Genomic DNA, 14,134 nt, shown 5'->3' with positions numbered 1-14,134 from the left:
TGGGGTATGGAAATAGATTTCTAGCGTTGGAAATGGTAACAATGATCCTAAATTATCTTGCTTTGTCACAAACGAAATTAGGCACAACTATAGAATTGTACAACCAGGAACATCGCGCGCGATATCTGCATATGCATCTTAAAATGTTTAAATTGTTGAATAACAGTATAGTGCCATTTCAATATACAGCATCAACACAAGTGTTTGCAGTCTCCCCTTTTAACCTTAATGAGTTATCAGGACCCTCAACGCGTTCTCAACGACAGTCCTCCTGCCTCTTACTCTATATATTACAGAGCCCCAGAAGCTGTTCCTAAACTACAGTTCTCCTGCTTAGCACCCTCATCCAGTCCAGAGCCCTCAAGAGGTCTCTAAACACAGTCCCTGCACCTCGACCTCTGAGGGATAGGAGCTGGGACAGATGCTGTTCCTTGAAAAACGCCACGATTAATCAGGATAATAAGCCCTACATATCCACCACCTCTGATGCCTCGCCAGTATGGCAGCAGCCACAGCTGAGGGAGACCAGACGACTTCAGAGACCCTAAGGAGACACACACCCCACAACAAACATGGATGGATCATGCGTGCACATGCAAACACACCTCTCAGTGTCTAATATGATGTTATAAACTCAGTCTCTCACTCTGACTTATTTTCAGATTCAGTATCTTAACGGTACTTCCTGTATAATCGACGACGATCGGTTTGATTAGGCTGGTATCTATATGACGAGTGCCTGCAAGCACAGATTATTTTTGTGCAACATTGACTGTCACATTGGTCTGGCATTGTGAAGCTATCAAGTATCACTTTGCACACCGCTCAATCTTGTAAGGAATGAACATCCATCCTTTCTTGGTGCATTCTACTTTTTACATCCATAGCCTCCCTGAACCCAATACTCAACAGGAAAAGCAACCTTATCGAACTCTGCTCCAAGACCCGCCACTCGCTGTGCGCACCCCATGGTGGGTCGTGCCATTGCCCAGCAAAACGTTCGCTGCTATGGCACCCCAATGTGGAACAAACATCCCTACGAGCCAGGTCAGCGAATCAATCACCACCTTTGGACACACCTGTAAACCCACCGTCTTTAGGGAATACCTAGGATAGGAATAAAGTAACTCTCTAACCCATACCCCCCTCCTAAGAGTTAGATTGCACTATTGTAAGGTTGTTCCACTGATATCAAATAATGTGAATGCACCAATTGGTAAGTTCGTCTGGATAAGAGCGTCTGGCTAAAGACTAAATTAACTGAAATGCGAGTTAACACTTCTCCTCATGAACGCAGCCATAACACAGCGAAGACCTAGTAATCAACCTTCCGATCTACCCATAGTTTCCCCCACATGGAATAGAGCAACTTTTAGAGCCGTGTGAGCTGCTTGTCGCTCTCGTGTAACAGAAAGCTCCTTCAGTCCTCTCGGCGACTTAAAACGTAAGCTATGAAAAGCCTATAATTGCTGTGTGGGGCCCGCATCTGAATGATGGAAGCAGCTGCATGGTGGACACACACGCAACACGACCGACACGACAGGTTTGATGATGAGAGCAGTCGCATGGTGCGAACACACCAGACACTGAGACCAGACAGTTTGATGATGAGAGCAAGTCTGCATGGTGCCGAAACCGGCAGCAACACTGAGACAGACAGGTTGAGATGGCAGGCAGTCTGACATGTGCGAACACACGCAGACATGAGACAGACAGGTTTGATGATGGAAGCAAAGCTGCATGTCGACCACGCAGCACCTGAACAGACAGGTAGAGTGAGAGCAGTTCATGGTCGAACCACCGCAGACCGAGCACACCTGCATCCACCCACACAGTCTGCATGCTCGACCCCACACGCAAGACGACTGAGACAGACAGTGAAGATGGAGAGCAGTCTGCATGGTGGGGGGGGCGGGGGGGGGGGGGGGGCGGGGGGGCGGGGGGGGGGGGGGGGGGGGGGGGCAACACACGCAGAACGAGACAGACCGTTTGATAGTGCAGAGTCTGCATGGCGAACACACGCAGACACGAGACAGGTTAGGGCACGTCAACTCAGACATTTGCTCCTTTTTACGTGCTACGAGCCAAATAAGCTTTGCACTTCTCAATCTGATGAAAAGGAAGACTTTTGCTGAATGCAACTAATGTCTATCTGGAAGGAAACATAGTTGCACGCCCGATCATAATGGAAGCAAAAAACACTGACTTCAATAAACAGGTGAAAGGGTTGAACACAGATTTATATTTATAACTTTGATTGTGTTCTGAAAAATCGCAGATTTTAACCAACTACCCTGTGGGGTGGTGTGTGTGTGTGAGATCGTCCAAGACGTAAAAATGATCCATTTCCCTCCTTGCGTGAGGCTGTAGGGTCCAGGGCGTATCTTGATGTGCATTTTGAGAAGTGGATCCACACACTCTCCAGCTTGACGACTTGTGACTTACCAAACAGGCTCGTGCACCGCTTAGAACCTGTGTATCGCTTTCGCTTCCATCTCCACTTTCATCTTTCACTGTTTTCAGGACTCTGTCTTTAGGGAATAACGGCTCTAGTAAGTGGATTGAGGTAGGCTGGATCCAGAGAGAGAGCACAGATAGCACAGCCCAACCGGGAGGGGGACTGTGAAACAACCACTATCTCGCACCAGGTGATGTGTAGCCAGAACAGACGCTAGCCCCAATCTTTCTCCTCCATCGTCCGTACTTCTAGAGCTCCTCCGTCAGAAGAGAAGACCCGCCATCCTCTAAACTTCTTTTAAAGGCGGGAATGTAGATTCCCTTTTAAACAGAATCCCTTGAATCAGCAGCAGGAGATTAGCCCAGCTTCATTTATATCCTTCATCGCTTGGCCTAAGTAGCCATATTGGCTATAAAATGAGGAATGATGAACGACCGGAGGCTAAGGGAGTAAGGAAGGTAGACCGAGCGAGAAGTCGATGCGAGGCGTGCCTAGCGTCGTCTTTCTGCCTGGTTCTATCCTGGCAGGAGGCTGAGTAAGAACTGGAGCTGGTCAGGGGCGGTGCAAAGCTTAGCCCACAATGAGGCTCCCTCGTGGGCAGCGGAGACCACGAGGGAAATCAAATTAAAAAAATCAAATCAAACATTATTAGTCACTTACCGAAATGGCTGTTTACGAGCCCCGACCACAATTCCGCTACAAATAGAATAAGAAATAAAAGTACAGGTAATTAAGCGCAGCATAAAAAAATCGCGAACTAATACAGGGGTACCTGTAAGAGCAATGCGCGGGGACAGTAGTTGACGGAAATACGTCGAGTTATAAAGTAACTATGCGTAGAAACACAGAGAGAACAAGGTGTAAAGAATGGGAGTGGCAAGCAATAGGGAAGCATGATTAGAGTTCACAGACTCTAATGGTTGCGGGTAGAACTGTTTATAAGCCTCTGACCGAGACTGGGCTCTGGTACCGCCTGCCGTCGGTAGCAAAGGAACAGTCTAGACTAGGGTCGCTGAGTCTTGACAATTTTAGCCTTCTCTGACACAGCCTGGATGTCAAGAAGCATCCCCAGGTGTACGGCGTCACGCACTACCCTCGTAGTGTCTTGCTGTAGAGCCGAGCAGTTGCCTACCACAGTGATGCACCAGTCAGGATTCTCGATTATGCGAAACTTGCGAATCTGAGACAAAGCCAATTCTTCATCCTGAGGAATACGTTGCACGACGTCTTGTGGCTTGGACATAGTTTTTGGTGATGTGGACACAAGGATGAACTCCAACCTGCTCACTACAGCCCGGTCGATGAAATGGGGCGTGATCGTCCCGTTCCTTGTCACAATCATCTCCTTTGTCAGAAGCTTGAGGGAGAGTTTGTTGTCGCACACACGGCAGTCTCTGACCTCCGCCTAAGTGTTCACTCGTGATGGTGCATCAGGCTACCACTGTTGCATACGAAAACTTCAATGATGGTGTGAGTTGTGCTGGCCGTCGCAGTCATGAGCTCGAACAGGAGAGTACAGGAGTGAACTGACGCACTGCACCCCTGAGGGCCCTGGTGAATAGCGTGCAGATGTGCTACTGCCCTTACACCTGTGGCCGCCGCAGGAAGATCCAGGATCAGTTGCAGAGGATTTTAGCCAGGGTCCTTAGATTAGTGATGACCTCGAGGCCAGGTTTGAACGCTGAGCTGTAATCGCAACAGCATCACATAGGTGTTCATTTGTCCAGGGGGAGGGCAGTTGTAAGAGTCCAAAGAGATTGCATCTCCTGCGGATCTGTTAGGCGCGTAGCAAATTGGAGCTCGGTCTAGGGTTCTGGGATACTCGTGTGAATCTGAGCCATGACCAGCTTCGAGCACTTCATGCTACAGACATATGCATGGGTATAGCCTTTAAGCAGTTACCTGTCCTGTCAAGAAACTATGGTGGTCTACTTGAAACATTGGATACGACCCGGAAATGGAGACATTGAAAATGTCAGTGAAGACCTTGCCAGTTGCGTCAGATGCAACTCGCAGTAAAATCCTGGTAAATTCCGTCTGCTAAGCGGCCTTGTGCTGCGGGAGAGCGTGACACACAGTCTTCCTGAACACTGGTGCCTCATCCATGTCAGTTCATATTGCCTCGACGCAAGCTAGAAGTTAATTGGTCTTGGATAAGCTGCTAACTGGCAGCTCTCGTCTGAGCTCGCTTGTTCTGCTATGGTTGTCAGCGCTGCTACATTGTCGAGTATGGAGGCTGGTGTACGGATTCGATCTATAGTCCGTATTGTAACCCTTTGCCTGGTTGATGTTCTCTGAGGTATAAGCGGGAATTTCTATAAGCTTCACGTTAGGCTCCTCCTTGAATGCAGCACTTAGCCTTTACTCAGGGAGATTTGGCCTTACGATCCATTGGCTTCTGGTTGGGTATGTACGTACGGTCACTGTGGGTGACGAAGTCATTGATGCAACTTATTGATGAGCCAATGACTGATTGGTGTAGCTCAATGCCATAGGAGGAATCAGGAAACATATCCAGTCTCTACAAACAGTCCTTAGTTAGGATCTGCTTGTCGTGCACCTTTTTTTTTATTTTTTTTATGATTTTACTTTTTTTTTCTCCTCGGTTGCACATTTAACATGCTGATAAAATTAGGTAAATGATTTTTCCTCATTAAATCCCGCACTAGGAGCGCCTTCTCTGGTGTGAGTTTCCTGTTGCTTTATGGTTGGAAATACACCTTTATTTGAGTGCGGTCTTATCCGGCCTCAGCTGGGTTGTGACTTAGAAGGCTATGAAAATACAGATGATAAACTCTCTAGTATCTACGTGCTCTACAGCTTATCATGAGATACCTATCAGGCGAGCAAAATCCAAAGCTTCTTAAGATATCTGGCACCATGTTATTTAGAAAATAAACTCAAGCAAAGATAAGTAATGTTCTCCTCACGTCAACAGCGTTTATTTTCAGTCAACTTAACTGTTATACAAATATCTTAACCAACACAGACTTAACAACTGAGACAAAACTGAACAATTCACAGACATGTGACTACGAAATGTAAAATGCTGTGCTGACAAAGGGGAGGTCAAATCAAAAGTAAAGTCATATCTGTGTGTGCCACAGCTTGCATACTACGTAAGTGCATCTCCTCCTCATGGACTGGCACCAGATTTCCAGTTCTGCTGTGAGATGTTACAACCATTCCACCAAAGCACTTTAAGTTCCCATGACATTTCTGGGGGAGGCCCTGGCTAACCCTCCGATCAACAGTCGCAGATGTGGCTCAATGGGTTGATGATCGGTGCTCTCGCTTGGCCATGGCCGAACACTGAATTCCAGTCTTGCCAGGAAATCACGACAGAAACGAAGCAGTATAGCTGTTGGCATTGTCATGCTGGGGGTCATTCCAGTGAGCCGCAGGAAGGTACGCTGAGAGGGGATGTTCCCTGTAACGCACAGGTTGAGATTGCCTGCAATGCAACAAGCCAGTCCCAATTGATGCTGTGACACACCGCCCCAGACATGACAGACCTCCAATCGATCCCATCCAGAGTAACAGCTCGGTGTAATGCCATTCCTTCAACGAAAAACCGAATCCGACCATCAGCCCCTGGTGAACAAACCGTGACTCGCTTCAGGAAAGACTTATGCCAGTGCCTGGCACATCTGCTCTCATCTCTGTGCAGAATGCCTAAGGCACATTCACGCAGAGAGCAGGGACCCTCGGCATCTTGCTTTTGGTTGTTTTTAGAGTCAGAGAAACTCTTTAGGTCCAAGTTTTCTAACGGGTGTGACTATATGCCTACCAGTTCCTGTAGCTGTTAGTGTCTAACGACCGTTCCAACAGGTGCCATGTTCATTAATTGTTGTAATGTTCATTGAACAACATGAGAAAAGTGTTTAAACCCTTTAAAATGAAGATCTGTAAATATTTGTATTTTACCAAAAATTTATCTTTGTGAAAGACAGGTCCTAAAAAAAGACGTTCATTTTGTTTGCCAGAGTTTCTAGTCGCCTGGCTGGGAACGGCTGGATCCGTCTTAACGGGATCGATATACAACAGCCATATAACTGCAGGCGCACAATTCAAACAACAGAAATCTCACAATTAAATGCTCAACATACAAGTATTTACACCATTTTAAAATAAACTTGTTGTTAATCCACCACAACTTTTTCAAACCATAAAATTGACGTGACCAACAGAAAATACTATCTCAGATCTGTATATAATGACGAAGCTTTTTCACCAACAATGGAGTCGTCCCAAGGCAGAAAGGCAGGCGACAAGGTTAGCCCAAACAAGCCCATAGAAAACGCAGTGGAATTATTTTGACAGATTTTGGCGAGAGTGAAACGTTCGCTTTGCCTCTTCCTCTCTGATACTATGCATGCATACAAGGAACGGACATTTTCATTAAGACCAATGAAACATGCAAACATAGGCAAGCCTATCGTCTTTAAGTCAAAAGCTATAGCCTGTTATTAACATGCAACTCTATAATGAAGCAGCTAATAAAACGTAATTTTCAAACTACCCAATGCCATGGGAAACCGTTCCAACAGAGCACCTAATGTGAGCACTTCATATGTGACAGGATGAACATCTCTGTTAGAACGTAGAAAAGGGGGAATCTAATAAAGCACTACATGAGGTTGCTAATGACTAGGATAATGCATTTGGCTTCTGGACAACAAAAGAAGTTGATATGAAACCAATAAAAAATTGCCTCCACGTTTCTATGGATGGATTTCGCAAGGCGACTTTGCAGCAAGGTAAGACATCCCTTATTATTTGACGTAAAGTGAAAACGTTGAGGCTTCAAGCTCAATTGCAAAGTGGTGGGTGATGTGCTGATAGTCAATGGTAGACAGCAGGCCTATGCGCTGAATCACTCCAGTAGCCTACACAGGCTTTTGAGGAGCTACTCTTGTGCTGTCTGACAGATGTTAGGCTTTTCCGCGCCTCAACTAGGCTGTGTATGCTGGCGCGTGATAAATTAAAATGCATGGACTAACAAATACACACAAGACAATTTTTAATCCCAAAATTAGCAAATTTACTCTATAGACCGATAAGCAAGAGGTCAAATGTGTTTTGGGGGCTAACCGATTAACCGTAAATCCATAATGCAAACGTATTTGAGAAAGATTATTAGAAAAATACAATCACTTGAGTAAATGTGTTTTATGTGCTTTGAAAAATATTGAATTGAAGGTATTTGTGAGAATCTAAATGTATTTTTATTTTAGTTGTTTTGATTTGGGGTGTGTGGGTAGCCAGAAATTCTGGCAAAAAAAGGGGTTACCCAGTCTCAGGGATGGCTAACTCTGAAAATTCCTTTGCTCTACAGTTAGGTAAATCGTTTTGTTTTTTGCACCTTACTGTGAAAAAATTATGTTTGTTTTCTATGACTGTGTTTTGTATCTCTGCTTTTCATGTTGTATTAAATGTGTATATTTTTGTAATACAGGCCTCTTCTTAATAGAGACTTGGTCTCAGTTGACTCCCGCTAAATAAGGTTAAATAAATGTTTTTGTGTGACACCGTTCTTCTCTTCCCCTTACTTGGGCCTCCCGGTTACATAACTGTGTGTGTGAGCTGTTCACCGTTCACTGCACAAACATTTGGGCTGCGGTCAATGGAGCTGCACCATTCCATATAGCGTCGTACGCAGAACCCACCACATGATTTTCTGTGGGTTACTTAACAATAAGGCCTGAGGGGTGTGGTGGTATATGGGCAATATACACGACCAAGGGCTGTTCTTGGGCACAATGCAAAACCACAACCCCCCGAGGTGCCTTATTTGCTATTATAAACTGGTTACCAATGTAATTAGAGCAGTAAAAAAAAAAAAAGGTCATACCCATGGTACTGTTATAGAGTCTGATATACACAGCTGTCAGCCATCAGCATTCAGGCTCAACACACCCAGTTATAGCTTTTACTATATGGAGAATATGCCACAGGATTGTTGCCTGTCTCAGACATTGATGTGAGTAAGTACTGTAAAACACATCACAATCTCAGCTGGTTGTTTGGCTTCTGGTCTGTGTTGCTGGATCCTGCTGATGTTTTTACTGGTGTTGCCATGCCAGATCTTTCTCTCTTCTCCTCTGGCTGTGTGATTTAGCAGGCATGTCTTGTTAACTGCATCCCACTGTCAATGTGTGCTGTTGAGCATTCCTCTATTCCAGTTATTTCAATCACAATTTGTTGAATTGTTTTTGGGGAAGCATAAAAAAAACAGTGGAACAAACAATGAATCAATAAGCTGTTTCTGAGAATTTGTCAGAGCGGTATAGTCAGCTCTTTTGCTGTGTTTTTACCCTTTGTTTTTACCCTCACCGTGTTTTCTACTCAATACACTTACACATACTTAACATATTGGTAATGAGCAGATGCTCTTATCCAGAGCGACTTACAAGCCTCTCTTTTACTGGTAAATAGGTTAGCGCTCTGCCCATGCGTGTGTCCATTCAGGTGGACCTTTGTTGTGCCCGAAAATACAATTATGATAATTTACAGCATGGTAAAATGATCATGAATTAATGGCAAATCTGATCCTCTTCTACTGTTTCTTATCTATGGATGCCTGACTTTTTGAGCACTTCCCCTCTGTTGCTAATACTTAAGGTCTAGCCTACAAAACTGCTAATATTGAGCCGGAAATGAATGAGTACAGTACTAGCATGCTAGGCTGCTAAGAAACTAAAACAGTTGCGGCAAATACATGAATATAGTACTTAGCTAGCATCTTAATGGTGCTTGCTGCTATTACTGAGCTGAGGAAATTAATGAGTGAGTAATTAGCTAGCTATCCCATGCTAAACAGTCCTAGCTGGCTTATGCTAATGCTAGACTGAGGACGTGGGTGAGTGGATTTGGTCATAGGGGCTGGAAGCGTAGACATAATAGACGGTCAGGGTGGAATGTAAATGTGAGGAAAGTCACGGCTAGGTCAGTAGGATGGGTGGGGGGTTACAGAGGAAGAGTAGCTCTAAAACTGGCCTCTTTTTCCAGGGTTAGGATGTGATTGTCCTTATAAACACTGATCTAAGATCAGTTAGTAGGCTTTGCCTTAAGCCTACAATGCTTAAGATCGGGATAGCGAGTACTCAATCATAGACTGCTAAGCATATGGAATGTGAATGTGTGTCTGTGTTGAATAAATCAAAATCAGCTTCTGCCTCCTCTCTCTTCCCTCCACAGTGCCAGAGTCAGCCAAGCCCGGCCACCCCTCCTCTCCCCCCGCCAACCCCAGTGCCACCCGTCTGTGCCCCCAAACCAGCAGCAGTGGCAGTAATGGCAAGCGCGCCCCCTCCAGTGCCCAGCAGCAGTCCCAGCCCTCGCCCGCCCAACAGCGTTACCCGCCAAGAGAGATCCCTCCGCGCTTCCGCCAGCAGGAGCACAAGCAGCTGRTGAAGAGGGGTCAGCCGCTGCCCCCTGGGACCCTTCCAACTGTACCAGGACGCCCCGAACCTGACGCGAGTCAGAAATCCTCTGGTGCATCGCACACAGGTTAGCACTTTACTTTGAGCTTTTTCCTTTGTGACCTTTTGACCTCTGGGAATGTTCCACAACCCTGAACTTGACCACAGTCGACAGTCCAATACCACAGTCCAACTTGTTTTCTCTATGATTGTGTTGTACATTTATTTAGTGGAGCTTTTCCGGGATTCATATCTTATATTGATGATAGTTCAAGTGTTTTCCCCGTATTTTGTTTAGTTTGCCACTTTGCATTCTCCTTTTAGATATGTTTAGTGTATGCCATTGTTGTTACCTTGCCTGTTTCCTTGGGTCTGCTGTGTASCACACTGTGCTTCAGACTGCAGTCTAGTTCACCTGCAGGGCTGTGTGCACCGCTGTGTGGGAGGATCTGTTGTTGTGTGCGTTGTTTGTTTTGAATGTGCTCTACCTGGCCTGGGATTCTAAATAGAATAAATTACAGCAGGCAGCCACTGTGGAGGGGCGGAGAGGAAACACAGCTGGCGTGTGTGTGAGAGAGAGATCCGATTTAAACAACCTGAAGACCAGTCTAAAGATTTCAACTCAGTCATTCTTAGTTTCTATAAGTAAAGTTTGTGTCTGCAGGGTTTTTTCTGCATAGAAAAGTATTGGGCTGGCCTCCTAATAGTGTTGCATGGTATACCGACCCTTCTGTACTTTTTCAATACTAGAACATGAAAAATGGTTCGCTACTATAATTTATTTTACTTCTGGTACTTCTGTCAAATGTGTCTTATTGATCAAGTCTGTCTATCAGTGCAGCTCATGTTCACCTTATAGTGCGAGTGCACCGTGCCTGCTCCACTTAACCTGTACTGGGAATCTGGGCCGCATCATGTTAGCTCCACACTCATGCTGCACTGGGAGTCTGGGCTGCATCATGTTAGCTCCACACTCATCATGCTGCACTGGGAGTCCTGGGCTGCATCAGTTAGCTCCACACTCATGCTGCACTGGGAGTCTGGGCTGCATCATGTTAGCTCCACACCATGCTGCACTGGGAGTCTGGGCTGCATCATGTTAGCTCCCCACTCATGCTGCACTAGGAGTCTGGGCTGCATCATGTTAGCTCCACACTCATGCTGCACTGGAGTCTGGGCTGCATCATGTTAGCTCCACACTCATGCTGCACTGGGAGTCTGGGCTGCATCATGTTGCTCCACACTCATGCTGCACTGGGAGTCTGGGCTGCATCATGTTAGCTCCCACTCATGCTGCACTGGGAGTCTGGGCTGCATCATGTTAGCTCCACACTCATGCTGCACTGGGAGTCTGGGCTGCATCATGTTAGCTCCACACTCATGCTGCACTGGGAGTCTGGGCTGCATCATGTTAGCCCACACTCATACTGCACTGGGAGTCTGGGCTGCATCATGTTAGCTCCACACTCATGCTGCACTGGGAGTCTGGGCTGCATCATGTTAGCTCCATACTCATGCTGCACTGGGAGTCTGGGCTGCATCATGTTAGCTCCACACTCATGCTGCACTGGGAGTCTGGGCCGCCATCATGTTAGCTCCACACTCATGCTGCACTGGGAGTCTGGGCCACATCATGTTAGCTCCCCACTCATGCTGCACAGAAGTTAACACACTTGAATGATGCAGCACTTTACAATGCAAGAAGATACCAGTCGCTTCCAGCTTTGTAGGCTAATGTTTCTTGCTAGCTTACAGCTGAAGCTACAGTGGTTCCTCCTTTAAAAGTTCCGTCATACTGCAGAATACCTTGCAGGCTGATGCAGAATTCTATGGTACGTTATTTAATTGTCAGCCAGTTTTACCATTAATGCAAGTTAGTGCTAGTTTGACCACCAGAGGGCATCATTGAGAAGCATTTGATAGTCTTCAATATTGGCATTACTAGAGAATTTAAAACCTTTTCTGTAAGAGTATAGTATATGGGATTGATTTTAAGAAATTTAGCGGAATTAATTTGATTAATATTATGGTGTTTCTATTCCAATAAAAATGAAACCCTCAGGGTTTCCGTTAGGATGGAACGGAAAATATGGCGCTGTACAATGTGACAGTCGGGAGTAGGCTACAGTACTAAGAGCATAAGAGGATTGGAGGGTTCTAAATTAATATCTAAGGGGCATAACATTTCCACACCCTAATTGTAGTGTAACCAATACCCAAATGGAGATTCAGTGAAAATAAAAAATCTCATTGATTTGTCAAGACCAGTCCCCATGTTGTTTCATAGCAGCGCGAAAGGATGCTMAAATAGCTATTGCTTCAAATCCTATTGCTTCTAACTTCAATATGCTCTTTAAATAAATAAGAATGGAAAATATGGCGCTGTACAACGTGACGGTCGGGAGTAGGCTACAGTACTGGGCTATTCAGCTAAAGAACCCCCGTGTCGTGCTGGCACGCGGGAGTCCGGGGTTCAATTCCTTGACGGGGAGGAAGGAGTAGGCTGTCCTTGTAAATAAGAATTTGTCTTAACTGACTTGCCTAGTTAAATAAAGGTTACACTAAAAGCACAACATTTCTACACCCTAATTGTATAATTGTAGTCTTCTAACCAGTACCGAAACGAAATTTATCAAGACCAGTCCCTATGCTTGTCTCAGAGCAGCGAAAAATGGTGCTAAAATAGTTGGAGGCTATTGCTTCTAACTTCAATATGCTCTTTAAATAAATAAGACCTACACCACTTTTAACAGCACATTACTCAACACTAGTGAGACTCATGTCGCCTATGATAGGCCTACAGTATATCGAAAAATATGACGTAACTCTCCAACAATAATTACATATTGGGGGATTCTAAATGAATGAATGAATMAATGAATTAAAACCAAAAGCCGCCTCATGGATCTCCCGGTGGCGGCCGGCACGGGTATCAAACCTGCATCTGTAGCAACGCATTTTGCACTGCAATGCAGTGTCTTAGACAGCTGCGCCACTCGGTAGGCCCAAACGAAAGTGAGCGATTTGTTATCTGAATAAAGGCCCTCTGAATTTTTCACGCCATTATTAGTTACGTTGTTTTAGTTTGAACGTGCAGACTGGCACTAAGAACAGTGGGATTGTTTCCCTTCAAAGCGCATTATTAGTCAATGCCTTAAAGTGTTGCTCTGTGCTACACTTCTGCATGGGCTAGGTCCGTCTTCTGTGCGTGGCTCTACGGCCCATCCCGTGCCCCTGCCCTCGTGCCTTGAACCTCGCGCGCCCACCGCTATTTCAGTGGATACAGCTGGAGAACTGCAAGGATCCCATTGTGCGCCACTCAGGAGCCATGACCAATATAAACTCAGCAAAAAAAGAAACGTAATCTCACTGTCAACTGCGTTTTATTTTCAGCGAACTTAACATGTGTAAATATTTGTATGAACATAAGATTCAACAACTGAGACATAAACTGAACAAGTTCCACAGACATGTGACTAACATAAATAGAATATGTCCCTAAACAAGGGGGAGTCAAAATCAAAAGTAACAGTCAGTATCTGGTGTGGCACCAGTTGCATTAAATTCTGCAGTGCATCTCTCTCTCTGATCATTTGTCTTCTGTAGCCCCTTGAAATAAGCCAACATGCTAAATAATGCATGTAAACACTCCTATTGAATATGCATTCACCTGTATGTGAATAGGCCTAGGCCACATCATGATTTACCCAAATTATCAATAGAGATACAAAATAAAAACTTGCACCCTTGGGGTACCGAGGACCGAGTTTTGGAAACGCTGGATTATGCATACATGGCTGTCTCTGAAAAATATTGACTCAAAAGATGCCCAACAGAGCAGTAGCTGAGTTTATCTGTCTGGATCACGTGTCATTCTGGGACTTTGGCTAACATGCCTCATTTTGATGTGGTATCGTGATGGAATCGAGTATTGTGATACTAAACCTGGTATCGGTATTGAAGTCAAAATTCTGGTATCGTGAAACATACCAGCCTAAGTTATTTTTCTTTGTACCGCTATGTCCAAACAGTAAAAAAATAAAAAAAGATTTGCAAATATTGTCGGAATGGAAAAACCTTTTCAGTGTAAACTAAAACAAAATCGAAGGTATACCCAAAAGATAATGGAACTATGGAAAAAATAAAAGCTAGACAGTCAGGGAGAATCTAAAATGTAAAAATGATGCCTTCAGGAGTATTTTTGTTATGGCATGAGGCCCCATTGATTTTGTTATATATGTTAAGTCACTCCAAT

General features: G+C 45.0%; 1 pseudogene; it reads left to right on the top strand.

The window, feature by feature from the left end:
- Positions 1–4,027: 4,027 nt before the first annotated feature.
- Positions 4,028–14,134, top strand: part of LOC112076606 (trinucleotide repeat-containing gene 6C protein-like) — a 46,050-nt pseudogene continuing 35,943 nt past the window's right edge.

This window comes from Salvelinus sp. IW2-2015, unplaced genomic scaffold, assembly GCF_002910315.2.
Source record: "Salvelinus sp. IW2-2015 unplaced genomic scaffold, ASM291031v2 Un_scaffold3873, whole genome shotgun sequence".
Lineage (NCBI taxonomy): Eukaryota > Metazoa > Chordata > Actinopteri > Salmoniformes > Salmonidae > Salvelinus > Salvelinus sp. IW2-2015.
Note: the sequence above shows the minus strand (reverse complement) of the source record. Positions and strands in the feature narration are given on the sequence as shown.